We start from the raw sequence: 14465 nt of genomic DNA on the forward strand, positions 1-14465 counted from the left end.
TGCCTATATATCTCATTTCCCAGTTACATGTAAAATAATAATAATAATACATAGATATATTTTTAAACATTTGATCTCAAAACTTTGGATTCTAGATACTTTCCCTTCCTCCCTCGTCACCCACCCTCACTGGGAAGATAAGCAATTTATATAAATTGTACATGTGTAGCTATGCAAAACATTTCCATAGTGGATATATTGTGAAAGAATTACTATATTTCCCTCCATCCTATCCTGCCCCCCACTTGTTCTATTCTGTACTTTTACCCTGTCCCTTTTCAAAAGTATGTGCTTCCAACTTCCCTCCCCCCCCAACCTGGCCTCCCCTCCATAATCCCCCCTCATCCCCTTCCCCCCTACTCTCCTGTAGGGTGAGATACCCTATTTAGTGTGTATGTCATTCCCTCCCTAAGCCAAATTCAATGAGAATAAGATTGACCCATTCTCTTTTGCCTTCCTGTTCTTCCCCTCCATTGTAATAGTTTTACCTTGCCTCTTCTCATAATTTACCCCATTCTGTCTCTCCCCATCTCCTCTCATTATATTCCTCTCTCACCTCTTAATTTCACCTTTCAAGTATCATCCCTTCTTAATCAGTTGGTCCTGGCCCTCTGTCTATTTATACCTGTACACATACACACACACATATATATGCCCATATACCCTCCTATATAGACATATGTATGTATACATATACACATATATACATACACACACACACACACACACACACACACACATATATATACATTTCTATTCCCTTCAACTATTCTCGTACTGAGAAAAGTTTCATAAGTTACAATTATAGTTTTTCCATGTAGGAATATAAGTAGTTCAACTTTGATAAGTTCCTTATGATTTGTTTTCCTTGTTTACCTTCTCAAGCTTCTCTTGCTTCTTGCATCTGAATGTCATTTCTATTCAACTCTTGTTTTTTCATCAAAAATGTTTGAAAGCCCTCTATTCCACTGAATGTCCATATTTTCCCCTGAAACATGATATTCAGTTTTTCTGGGTAGGTGATTCTTGGTTTTAATCCCAGCTCCTTTGACCTCCAGAATATCATGTTCCAAGTCAATCAATCCCTTAATGTAGAAGCTGCCAGGTTCTGAATTATCCCGATTGTGTTTCCACAATATTGAAATTGTTTCTTCCTGGCTGCTTGTAATATTTTCTCCTGGATCTGGGAACTCCAGAACCTGGCTATAATATTCCTAAGAGTTTTCTTTTTGGGATCTTTTTCAGGAGGTGATTGGCGGACTCTTTCAACTTCTATTTTGCCCTCTGGTTCTAAAAGCTCAGGGCAATTTTCCTTGAGAATTTCTTGAAGGATGATTTCTAGGTTCTTTTTTTGATCATGGCTTTCAGGTAGTCCAATAATTTTTAAATTATCTCTCCTGGATCTATTTTCTAGGTCAGTGGTTTTATCAGTGAGATATTTCACATTGCCTTCTATTTTTTCATTTGTTTGGATCTGTTTAATAGTATCTTGATTTCTCATAAAGTCACTAGCTTCCATTTGCTCCAGTCTAATTCTGAAGGAATGATTCTCTTCCGTGAGCTTTTGAGATTCTTTTTCCATCTGGTAAATTTGGCTTTTTAAGGTATTCTTCTCCTCATTGCCTTTTTGAGCCTCTTTTGCCATCTGAGTTAGTCTATTTTTTAAAGTGTTATTTTCTTCAGTCAGGTTGTTAACTCTCATTTAATAATTTTCTTACATCATTCTCATTTCTCTTCCCAATTTTTCCTCCACTTCTCTTATTTGATTTTCAAAATCCTTTTTAAGCTCCTTTGTGGCCTGTAACCAGCTCATATTTTTTTTGGAAGCTTTTGGTGCAGGAATTCTGACTTCATTGTCTTCTTCCTGTTCCATGCTTTGATCCTTTCTGTCCCCAAAATAGGATTGTAAAGTTGGGTTGCTCTGTTTGTTTTGCTTCCTTTGCTTTCTCATGTTGCCACTCAATTACTTGACTTTTGGGCTTTTTGCCACAGTAGGATTCTGCTACCAGAAACAGGAGGTTTATCCCAAATGCTGGGGTTTTTGCAGATGCTGGAGGTATTAGTTGGGTGCCCTCTCTGAAGCCTCCACAAGCTTTGGCAGACTGCTCACATACCCCAGGAACTCCACCCTAGACAGCAATCCAGATCCAAGCAGGTTAAAACAAGAGCAATTACCCCTTAGACTGGTTGCTTGCCCCCCCCTACACTCTGCAGACCAGGAGCTCTGAAGCAGCCACGTAGTGGTGGCACCTCAGCCACTTCTTGCCCTGGGTGCAAAGGCCAGATTGCACTCCGAATTCCCAGGTCCCAAAGTCAACACTACACTGACCTCTCACTTTGTCCTTTGCATCTATGGGTTGATAATTCTGTAAACTGCCACCGCTGCTGGTGATCTGAAGTCCCTCCAGCCGGCAGCTAGTCAGGCCAGCCCTGAGGCTAGAATCTCGGCTTGTGTGGGGCTGGGGTCGGCTCCCAGAGCACTGCACTGGACCCTTCCTGCCAGCCTTCTGCGTTGTCCTCAGCCGGAGGTTAGCTTCTCTGTGTCATTTTGTGTGTTCTGTAGCTCCAAAGTTTGTCTAGAGTCATTTTTCACATGAATTGGAGGACATGGGAGCTGGAGCTGTGTGGAAGTCCGATTTCTCCTCTGCCATCTTGACTCCACCCCTATAGTTCTTTTGTTTTTTTTTTAAATTATTTACTATTAGCTTACAACATTCACTTCCACAAGTTTTTGAGCTCCAAATTTTCTCCCCCATAGTGTTATGTAATCCAATATAGGTTCTACATATACCTTCACATTAAACATTAGCCAACTTGTAAAGAATTATAACCAATGGAATGAACGATGTGAAAGAAGGAACAAAACAAAACAAAAAAGAGAATAAGTAGCTTGCTTCAGTCTGCATTCAGACTGTGTTTCTTTCTCTGGATGTGGATAGCTTTTTCCATCATGCGTTCTTTGGAGTTGTCGTATAACCTTGCATTGCTGAGGGGAGTCTAGTCTGTCAAACAGATACGTTGTGTCTGTAACTGTGTACAAAATTCTCCTGGTTCTGCTCCCCTCACTCAGCATCAGTTTATAAAAGTCTCTCCACATTATTGTGAAGTTCGTCTGCTCATTTCTTATAGCACAATAGTATTCCATTACATTCATACACCACAACTTGTTCAGATATTCCCCAATTGATGGGCATCCCCTTGATTTCCAATTCTTTGCCACCACAAAAAGAGCTGCTATAAATATTTTTGTACATATGGGTCCTTTTCCAACTTTTATGATCTCTTTGGGATACAGGCCTAGAATGGAAGTCATAGTTCTATCAACCATATTCATGTTATAGGTGAAGCTGAGAGTGGGGTTGCTATATTGGAAGGAAGCTGATCCTGCCCTGTCTCCATATGGACTATTTCTGGCAGTGTAGTCTATTTGTTGGTGGAAGCAGGTTGTGAGGATGAGGCAATGGGAAAAATTATGGGAAGTAGATATGTTTTGATGGTGAAACCCCACCTGGATATAAACAACAGGCCAGTGAGTGTAAGATGGGTTATGGTCAGAGCAGGAGTAGGACTGTTCAACAACAAACATTCATCAAAGGTTGACTGTGTGTCAGGCACTGTGCTAGGTGGAAGGGACATAGAGACAAAAATGAAATAGTCCTTGCTCTCAGAGAGTTTATATTCTTTCATAAAGAAACAATAAATAGAAAATATATGCAAAATAATAGAGTGAGGTGTTAGTAACTGAGAGAAGGGGACCTCACGGAGAAGGGAGTATTGAGCTGAAAGACTGGTAGAAAGTAGGGAATCTTTTTTTAAAATAAATTTTTTATTGATATAGTCTTTTTTTTTTACAAAATTTCTCCCATTAACTCTCTCTCCCTTCTCATAGAAAGTTAGCCCATATAACAAATAATACTTTTTAAGGAAAAAGAGAGAAAGAAAGCAGCAAAACTGATCCATACACTAAAAAAGTCCAATGTCCAAACTGTGGAGCTCTCAGCTCTGCAAAGGAGCATAGGTACAAAGGAGATGGTATCCCCCTTCTCCTGTTTTTAGCCCCACTTGTCCTTTGTCATTTTGTAACACCCACTTTGACAGTTTGGGGCTTATTCTTTCCATTCCATTGCTGAAGTCCTTGTGGATATTATTTTCTTCCCTCTGAATCAGGTTGTGATGATCTACTCAGTCTTCTCTGTAGTCATCACATTTTTCATTTCTCATAGTACGGTGATATTCCATCACATTCATGTACCACCATTGGTTTAGCCATTCCTCAAAATGATGAATATCTACTTTGGGGTGGCTTGGCTAAGATACTGGAGTGGTTTGCTATTTCGTTCTCTAGCTCATTTGATAGATGAGGAAACTGAGGCAAACAGGGTTAAGTGACTTGCCCAGGGTCACACCTAGGAAGTGTCTGAGGCTAGATTTGAACTCAGGAAGTGGAGTCTTCCTGACTCCAGACTCAGCACTCTATACACTGCACCACCTAGCTGCTCTTGTTTCAGTTTCATCATCTGTAAAAGTAGCTGGGGAAGGAAATGGTGAAAAACTTCAGGATTTTCAAGAACCTCCACCCAGCAAGAAGGGGGTCACAGAGTTGGACACAATGGTAACAACTGAACAACAACAAAGTCCAAGAGGAGAACTCAATCTAGGTCCTGTGACTTTGGAGCTCTTTGCAGTGTCCTGCACTGAGGAGGGAGTATATTTCTGGCATGGGGCCCAGGGATGAGCGATGGAATGGTGAATGGAAGGAGCAGAGAGCAAACCAGTTTGACTAGAATGTAGAGTGCTCAGAGGGGAATAATGTGTAATAAACTAGAAAAGGTGGGTTGGTGTTAGAGTGTGAAGGGCTTTACATCCAAGTGGAAGAATTTGTCTGAGAAGTAACAGGGAATCACTGGAACTTTTTTTTGCCTTTTGGAGGGCAATTGGAGTTAAGTAACTTGCCCAAGGTTACACAGCTAGGTTTGTGTGTGTGTGTGTGTGTGTGTGTGTGTGTGTGTGTGTGTGTGTGTGTAGGTGTTAAGCGTCTGAGGCCGGAACTGAACTTGAGTCCTCCTGACTCCAGGGCCAGTGCTTTACTCACTGCACCACCTAGCCTCCCCATCACTGGAACTTTTTGAGCAGGGAGATGACGTGGTCAGAGTTGTGCTTTAGGAATGACCCTTTGGTAGCTGTAGCTGTATAGAGGATGGATCAGAGTTGGAGAGACTGGGTGGAGGAAAGCAAGTTAGAAGGTGATTGCAATAGTCCAGGTGAGAATGATGAGGGATTGTTCTATTCCCTCCTACCCTATGTTTGTGGCTGTGTGAGTAGAGAGAAGGGGGCATGACAAAATGACAAGATTTGGCAAGCAGTTGGGTGTGGGAGGTGAATGAGTGTGAAGAGTTGAAGACATATCCATGTTTGCAAATCTGAGTGACAGGGAGGGTGGTGGCATCCTCAAACAAAACAGGGAAAGATAATGAGTTCTGTTTGGACTTGCTGAGTGGAGATATCTATGGGACATCCAGCAGGCAATGTCCAGTGGGAAGCTGGTTATGTGAGACTGGAATTGCAGGGGAAAGAATAGGGCTGGCTATATATGTAATGGGGGACTGACCAATGAGTCCAGTCCTTATGAGCATTCACAGAATGCTTGACTATGCAATTCCCATGTGGACTTCAGAATGTGTGTGGATATTCTGTAACTGGTTCTAGTCTGCTAATTATATAGCGAAAAAGAATGTCTTTGAGTAGCTTCCTAGCAGGAATTTGGGGCACATGCAAAAGGGACTAATGGACCAGAACTCCTTTCTTCTCTTGATCTGATTTATTTTCTGCCTGGCAATGCTCTGGTGAGAGAAAACAATCAGTACTGGAAAGGAGAGGTCATGGGCCCTTCCCATCTGAGGCTGACATGTAGCTCTCAGAATATGTTCCTTTGTTTTAGATGATGAGATAGGAGAAAGAGGTCTGGGAGTAAATCTCAGACTGGGTTTTTCAATCAGTTCAGCATTAACGCTCAGAGGAGCAAGAAACAGCCTTTGTAACACAGTTCATCAGTAGCTAAGATAGGGACTCACCTAGCATTAATGCCTACATTTGGACCTAAACTTTGGGGCGGGGTGAGAAGGGATCAGTGCTATATAGAAACTGTCAGGTATGAAACTGATCTTTCTAAAGACTGAGCTGTATGGGAGACAATGTGCCCCCCCTCCCGTATTGGGGGAAAATATTTGTATTTTTGTTATTGTTATATCTTCTAAATAAATATCTCTTTATGAAAGCTAATCAATGTTTATTGATTAAATGGAGCTGGAGTCCAGTCATTGGTGATTAACAGTGTGTTGTGTGGGAAGATATCAGAATGGGAATTCAAGTTAACAATATTAGAGAAAGACTCCCCAACCTCTCAGGGGTATCCCAAGAACCCTTAAGGGGAGATGCAGTCAATCAAGTCTGGGAAGAGTGAGACTAGAGCCAATTGCTATCTATCTATCTATCTATCTATCTATCTATCTATCTATCTATCTATCTATCTATCTATCATCTATCTATCTATCTATCTACATACACACACACATACAGACACACATATATTTGCTATGGATCTGACAATCATCCATTTTGAGATGATACTCAAACCTGTGAGAACTGATAAATAAGATCAGTAAGAGTATAGAAAGAGAAGAAATGAGCACCTTGGACAGAGCTCCAGGTTCTAAGCATAGTTAGGGGTGGGACATGTGCAATCATCCAGCAAAGAAGAGGGGGAAGGAGCTGCTGGATGGTGTATCAGCAATGCCATATTCACAATGCCTATAGAGATCTTTAAATCCCATAACCCTTACAGATGGGTAGGAGAAGAAGCAAGAGAGAGCAGTCATAAAAACCGATAGAGGAGAGAGTGTCCAAATCAAGAACATGATCAACAGTGTCAAACGCTTCCGGGAAGTAGAGACAAACGAGGACTGCAGAGAAGGGGCAGTGATTAAGAAATCTGTGGTCATTTGGGAGAGAGTGGTTTTAATTGAATACTGATATTTGGAGCCAGATTACAGAGTACTGGGAAACTAATGGGGATAATAGGAAATGGAGGTAATGAGTGCCTGAGGATTTAAATGAGATAACGTATGTAAAGCACTTTGCAATTTAAAGCACTATATAAATGCTAGTTATCATTCTTAGTTTTAGGAGTTTGTCTGTGAAGAGGAATAAGATAACTTGAGAGAATGGTGGAGCTAAATGGTAGAAAATTTTTGTTTTTATTTTAAGGATGGGGAGACCTGCAGGGAAAAAGACAATCAATCAATTACATGTTTATCAATTGCCCGATTATGTACCTGGCACTTGGATTACAGGCACTGTATAATGAATGATGCAGTAAATGAGAGAAATGAGCCTACCTTCTAATGAGAGAAACAACAAATGTGAGAAATGATTATTTCTCACGTGTCAATAACTAATTACTGAATCAGAACCAAGGTTTTTCCCCTTTTCTACTTCCTTATCCAGAAGTCAGCCAGTATGGGAAATCTTTCTCATAGATTTACCCAGTCAGGGTGGCTGAAATCTAACCAACAACAGTAAAAGAAATTCTAAGTCTGGGCTAATGGAGACATTCCTGCTCATCGTGTTTGCTCAGATAGTTCTGAGGAAATATGAATCCTTCCTTTTGTCAGGTGATTTGGAAATTGATAAGTCTCTTTTACCAAAATTTGGGTGATCCAAGTCATGTACTCCAAGACCCTCATTGTAATATAGCCCATTCTCTCATTATAGTATCAATTCTCTCATTAATTGTTAACCAATCAGAGTTGATTGCCACCCTCAGGAATATCTGCTCTTCCAAAGGCATAAGAACTGTGAGCCTACCACCATGAGGGGTCTTTGGTCTAAGAGAGATGACAAAATGACCATCCTTTTATTAATAAACATGCTGGCATTATTAGTAAAATGGTTAAATTACACAGAAATTATGTCTCTTGACCCTTTTTAAATGCCACAAAGTATATATATATATAATGTGTGTGTATACATATTGCAGAAATGTAAAGTTAATAAACAATGTATGTATACAGAGCAGTCAAACACAAGGTAGCTTGGTAAGGAGGGCTTTGACAATGGGGGTGGGGGGTCAGGAGAGGTTTCATACTAGAGATGGGACTTGAACTGCATAGTAAAGGAAGAGGGAGACTCTGTGAGGCAGAGGTAAGGAAGGAGGACATTCCAGGAAAGGGGGAAAGGCCAATGGGAAGGCAGGGAGATGGGAAAAGAAATGTTGCATGTGAATAACATAGCTTAAGTCAGTCTGGCTAGATCCCAGAGTGTAGGAGGATGAATAATATCCATGAGTCTAGTCATTTAGGTTGGGGCCAGATTGTATAAAAGCTGAGCGGAAGAACTTATGTTTTATCCTAGAGGTAAAAGGAAGCCACTCGAATTGATTGAATATGGGTGCCACATGATTAGTTCTGTGTTTAAGGAAAATTCCTTTGGCAGCAGTGTGTAGGATGAACTGTCATGGAAAGACTTGGAGCATTGAGTCCAATTAGGACACTGTTGCTAATGAAGGTGAGAGGTGATGAGGGCCTAATATAAGGTGGTAGAGAAGGGATTGGATGTGAGGCATGTTGTAATGGTAGAAAAAGCAAGATTTGGCAACTGAGATGGACACAAAGGGAGAAGGAAAATGAGAAGTACCATGGTTAAGAACTTGGGAGACTGGGAGAATGGTGGAGCCTTTGACAGAAATGAGGACATATGGAAAAGATAATGAATTTAGTTTTGGACATATTGAGTTTAATAGGTCTCTGGGACAGAAAGAGCAACCAAACTGTGGAACCCTTTCATTCAGCAATACCACTGCTAGGTTTGTATCCCAAAGAGAAGATAAAAAAGGGAAAAGGACTCACATGTGCAAAAATATTTATAGCAGCCCTTTTTGAGGGGGCCAAGAATTGGAAATTGAAGGGATGCCCATCAAGTGGGGAATGGCTGAACAAGTTGTGGCAAACAAATGTAGTGGAATACTATTGTGCTATAAGAAATGGAGAGTAGGTGGATTTCAGAAAAACCTGGAAAGACTTGCATGGATTGATGCTGAGTGGAATGAACAGGACCAGGAGAATATTGTACATAGTAATAGCAATATTGTGCAATGGTCAGTCTTGTTACACTTAGTTCTCAGCAATGTAATGACAAAGATGATTCTAAAAGACTCATGATGGAACATGCTAACTACATCCAGAAAAAGAATTATGGAGTCTGAATGTAGATCAAAGCATGCTATTTTCGTATTTTTTTTTTGTTTTTTGTTATTTTTTCCTCATGGTTTTCCCTTTTTACAATGATTCTTCTTTCACAACATGACTAATGTGGAAATATGTTTAACATGATTATATTAGATTGCTTGCTGTCTTGGGGAGGAGGGAGGGAAGGGAGACAGGGAGAAAATTTTGAAACTCAAAATTTTACAAAAATGAATGTTGACCAAAAAAAAAAAGAATTGAACTCACACTTTGGGGTGGCTAGGTGGAGTAGTGGACAGAGCACCAGCCCTGGAGTCAGGAAGACCTGAGTTCAAATCCGACCTCAGACACTTGACACAAAACTAGCCTGTGACCTTGGGCAAGTCACTTAACCCCAACTGCCCTACCTTGCCCTCTCCAAAAAGCAAAAAAAAAAATGAATGTTGAAAACTATCTTTACATGCCATTGGAAAAAATACTATTAAGGAAAAAAAGATGTCTCTGGGACATCCAGTTTGAAGCGACCCATTGGCAATGTGCAGCTGAAACCTGGGGGAGAAACTGGGGCTATATATATGGTTCTGGGAGTCCTATCCATCATTAATCCTGAGGAAGCTTATGAGATTAACAATGAAGAGAGAACACAGAGAGAGAAGAGAAAGGAGACCAGGACAGAACGGTGGGGAACACCCAAAGTTAGGGGACATGATATGGATGATAAGCCAGCAAAAAGATTGAGGAGAGGTCAGAGAGGTAGGAGGCAATCCATGTGAGAGTAATGTCTGAAAAGTGAGAAAGAAGAGAGGATCCAGGAAAAGAGAGTGGTGGACAGTATCAAATGCTACAGAAAGGTCTGGAAAGATTAGGATGGAAGTTTGGCAATTAAAAGGTTGGAGTGATTTCATCTGAGTATTGAAGTCAGAAACCAGATGGCAAGGAGCTGAGGAGTGAGTGAAAGAAAGAAAAAAAAGAGGGGATGAACAATTAGAAAGGACAGGGAATGACTGTATGGGCCAGCCCCTAGAGAAAAAGTAAAATGAGCTGGAGAATGAAACGGCAAACCAACCCAGTATCTTTGCCAAGAAAACCCCCAGTGGGATCAAGGAGAGTCAGACATGACCAAAACAACTCAGCAACAGATATAGCATCAGAAATATTTCATTTGATCCTCACCATGACCCTGGGAGGTAGGGGCTATTATTATTCTTATTTTACAGATGAGGAAACTGAGGCAGATAGAAGTTTAGGTACTTTCCCAGGGTAAGAGACGGGATTTGAACTCAAGTCTCCCTGATTATATCTGCTACATTACCCAGTTGCCTCATAACTCTAGGGCTAGAAGGGACCACAGAGGTCATCGAATCCAATCCTTTCATTTTACAGACGAGGAAACTGAAGCTTCTGGGGGTTAGATGACTTGCCCGAAGCCACACAGGTTGTAAGAATCAAAGGCAGAATTCGAATCCAGGTCCTCTGACTCCAGGATCACTGTTCTTACATCTCTGTTTCATATGATTTTTCTAGCAGTAGAATAAAATATGGGAGTGATTCAGTTTGGGGGTTCAGTGCTTTACCTCATTATTGTCTCATTATTGTCCTCACAACAACCTTGGGAGGTAGTGCTATTATTATCCCTGTTGTACAGAAGAGGAAACTGAGGCAGGCAGAGGTTGCCCACTTTAAGTAACTTGCCCAGGGCCACCACACTAGAGTGTGACTGTCACTGTGTGTGGCTGAAATGAAAGGAAAGGAGGAGGCTGCTGCTCTTGGAAATCGGGATGTTTGAGAGATAACAACATGGATATTGAAGTACCCATGTTCAAAGGCAGGGAAGTAGAGGAGAAACCAAGGAATGAGCTGCTAAACTTCTTGAGAAAGATACCATTTTGTGGTCCCATGGATACAGCCCTGGATGTAGAGTCAGGAAGACCTGAGTTCAAACTCTGCCTTACTAGTGGTGTGAGTCTGGGTGAGTCTGCCTCAGTTTCCTTATCCGTAAAGTGAGAATAACAATAGCCCTTACTAGTTGTTGTGGGGATCAGTGAGATAATATATGTAAAACACTTTGCAAATATTAAAGTGCTACATAAATGATAGCTATCAGGATTGTTAGAAAGGAGAAAAGATGAATTGTGGACCAGCAAATAATTTCTGTTTTTCTCATAGTGGAGGTGAATTTGGGCCATTCTGTTCCCACTCTGTCACCCATTGCCCTTTGTGACCAATGGCATGTATTGAAGATGTACGGACTCAGAGTGGGAAGGCAGGGAGGGGAGAAGCTGGAGCTCTACAAATGAGGCCTCGTAAGTGACTTAGCCAGGGTCACACAGTAGGAGGCAGAGCTGGGTTTTCAGACCAGTCAGGTCCTCTGACTGAATCTTTTGTTCTTATTATGGCATAAATTTGTCTGTCTCATAAAGGGTTTGGGGTAATGTTTTGTAGATTTGTTTAAAAAAATTGCTAATAAATTTAAATGAAAAAAAAATTGCTGCCTCCAAGGTTTAGAAACAGTATTGTAACCAAGTGATCTAATTACTAGTCAATCAATCAACTGCTCTAGGCACATTTATTAAGTACTTCATGTATATCGGGCATTCTGCTGGGCACTGGGGTCAAAAGTCACAAGACAAAAGAATGAATCATGGGCAGAATAGGATGAAGACTATACCTGTGGGGAAGCTGGGTGGTGCAGTAGGTAAAGTACTAGCCCTGGATTCAGGAGGACCTGAGTTCAAATTCGGCCTCAGACACTAGCAGTTCGACCTTAGGCAAGACACTTAACCCCAACTGTCTCCCTCCCCCCAAAAAAGACCATACCTATGATACTGGGAATTCCCTGGTGAGGAAACTCTAGCAATGAAGGCTGGCACCATCTCAGCAAATTAGTGTTCTAAAGAATTAATGTTGTCGAGTCATTTCAGATGTGTCTGACTCTTTGTGATTTTTTTGGGGGGTGGTTTTTTGTTGTCATTGTCGTTGTTTGTTTTTTGGAGGGCAATTGGGGTTAAGTGATTTGCCCGAGGTCACATGGCTAATAAGTGTTAAGCATCTGAGGCCGGATTTGAACTCAGGTCCTCCTGACTCCAGGGCTGGTTCTGTATTTACTGCACCACCTAGCCGGCGGGGGGTATGTGAGGGTGGGGTGGGGAGGGAGGTGGTTTTTGGCAAAGATACTAGAGTGGTCTGTTGTTTCCTTCTCCAGCTCATTTTATAGATGAGGAAACTGAGGTAAACAGGGGTGAAGTGACATGTCCAGGGTCACACAGTTAGTAAAAGTCTGAGGCCAGATCTGAACTTAAGAATATGAGTCTTCCTAATTCCAAGTCCAGTGCTCTATTCACTGAACCACCCAGCTGAGTTGCCTAATAATGATAATGCTCATTATTATAGCTACCATCTATACAGTGCCTACTATGTGCTAGGCACCATGCCAAGGGCTTCACAAATAATATCTCCTTTAAGAGAACTATGAGAGATTGGGGCTATTATTATCCCCATTTTACAGATGAAAAAAATTAGGCAAACACAGATGAAGTGACTTGCCCAACAGGGTCACAATGCTAGTAAGCATCTGAGGCTAGATTTGAAATCAGGTCTTCCTCACTCTATGCCCAGTGCTCTGACCACTGCACCATGAAGCTGCCTCAACTTAAATAACTTGTCCAGGGTCATAGAGTCAGTGTGTATGAGAGATGGGACTCGAACCCAGGTCTTTCTGGCTTCCACACTGCCCCTTATGTGCATAATAGCCCCTCCCATTCCTAGAATATTTAAAATTTACAAAGCACTATATTCACACTATCTTTCTCTGATGTCAATGCAAAGAGTATGATCTGTTTTTACAGACGAGGAAACTGAGACCCAGGGAAGTGAAATGACTTGCCAGGTCATACTGGTAGTAAATGATAGAGTTGTTGGACTTGGAGTCCAGTAGGTGCTTAATAAATGCTTGTTGAATGACTAATGTGGAAATATGTTTAATATGATTGTATATGTATAGCCTGCATCAGACTGCATGCTATGTTAGGGAGGGGGGAGAGGATAGAGGGAGGAAAAAAATTGGAACTTAAATTCTTGAAAAAGTGAATGTTGAAAATTGTTTTTGCATGTAATTTGAAAAAAATACTATTAAGTGGGAAAAAAATAAATGCTTGTTGACTTGACATGTCCTTATCAATGCTTGATCACCACAGCAGAAGTAATGTTATGTTAGTCCTGTTTAGTTAAACAATTGAACATTGGCAAAATGAGAGGTCTGATTGTAGGGTCCTGATGCCCCAATTCCTCTCCCAGCTACTTCTAGTGATCTCAGCCTTCAGATGAGACTAGCATGGCCTTCATGGATACTGGGCACATTCGTTATTCTCCAAACCTGAGATTCTTTCCTTCTTGTTTTTATTTTTATTATTTCTTAAATAACAAAGATTATTTTATTGACTTTTTTTTTTACATCACAGACATTTCTGGATATATTCTTCCTATTCGGTAAGTGTTCTTCTGGTAACAAAGAAAAACAGTTGAGGAAAACCAGTAATATATGCAGCATCCCCTTCCCATAGTTTCCCCCACCTGAATACCAAAAGGAAAGTGCTGTGTTTGCAAATCTGCTTTCTGACACCACGATCGGTCTCTTTGTTTTCATTATTATAGTTGTGTATATTGTTCTCCTGGTTCTGCTTGCTTTGCTCTGCATCCATTTATAGAAATCTTCCTGTACTTCTCTATTTGTAATGTCTTATGACCATTACATTTATATACCATGGCTTATTCAGTCATTCCTAAATCAATGGGCATACACTTTGTGTATAATGGGTTTTTTTTTTTTTTTGCTACACCAAAAATGCTGCTATGAATGTATGAATGTAACATGGGGGGAGGGATCTGTCTCTGTGTGTGACCTCCTTGGGGGACAATGATCAGTAGTAGGATCTCTTTGGGTCAAAGTATACGATCAATTTAGTCACTTCTCTCTTTTAATTTTAAACTAAACTTCTAGAACAACTGGACGAATTCATGACTCCAACAATATGTCTCGTCTTTCTAACATTGACTATTTTGGTCTTCTGTCATCTGCCAGTTTTCAGGGAACAAAAGAGATGATGCTTCAATCTGCATTTTTCTTATTAATGATTTGAAGTAATTTTTTGAACGGTTGTTGATAACATAATTTGTTTGAAAATTTTTTGTTCATATTCTTTGTCTACTTATCTCTTGAGGAATGGCATC

The 14465-nt window shown here is 40.8% G+C and overlaps 1 protein-coding gene across 1 annotated transcript in view; it reads right to left on the reverse strand.

The window, feature by feature from the left end:
* The window catches only part of FHAD1 (forkhead associated phosphopeptide binding domain 1), a 175882-nt gene that overhangs the window by 49267 nt on the left and 112150 nt on the right, over positions 1-14465 (reverse strand). The window lies entirely within an intron of this gene.

Source organism: Petaurus breviceps, unplaced genomic scaffold (genome assembly GCF_028583685.1).
Source record: "Petaurus breviceps papuanus isolate PSGF00001 unplaced genomic scaffold, PetGlider_PUasm1.0 91041, whole genome shotgun sequence".
NCBI classification, from domain to species: domain Eukaryota; kingdom Metazoa; phylum Chordata; class Mammalia; order Diprotodontia; family Petauridae; genus Petaurus; species Petaurus breviceps.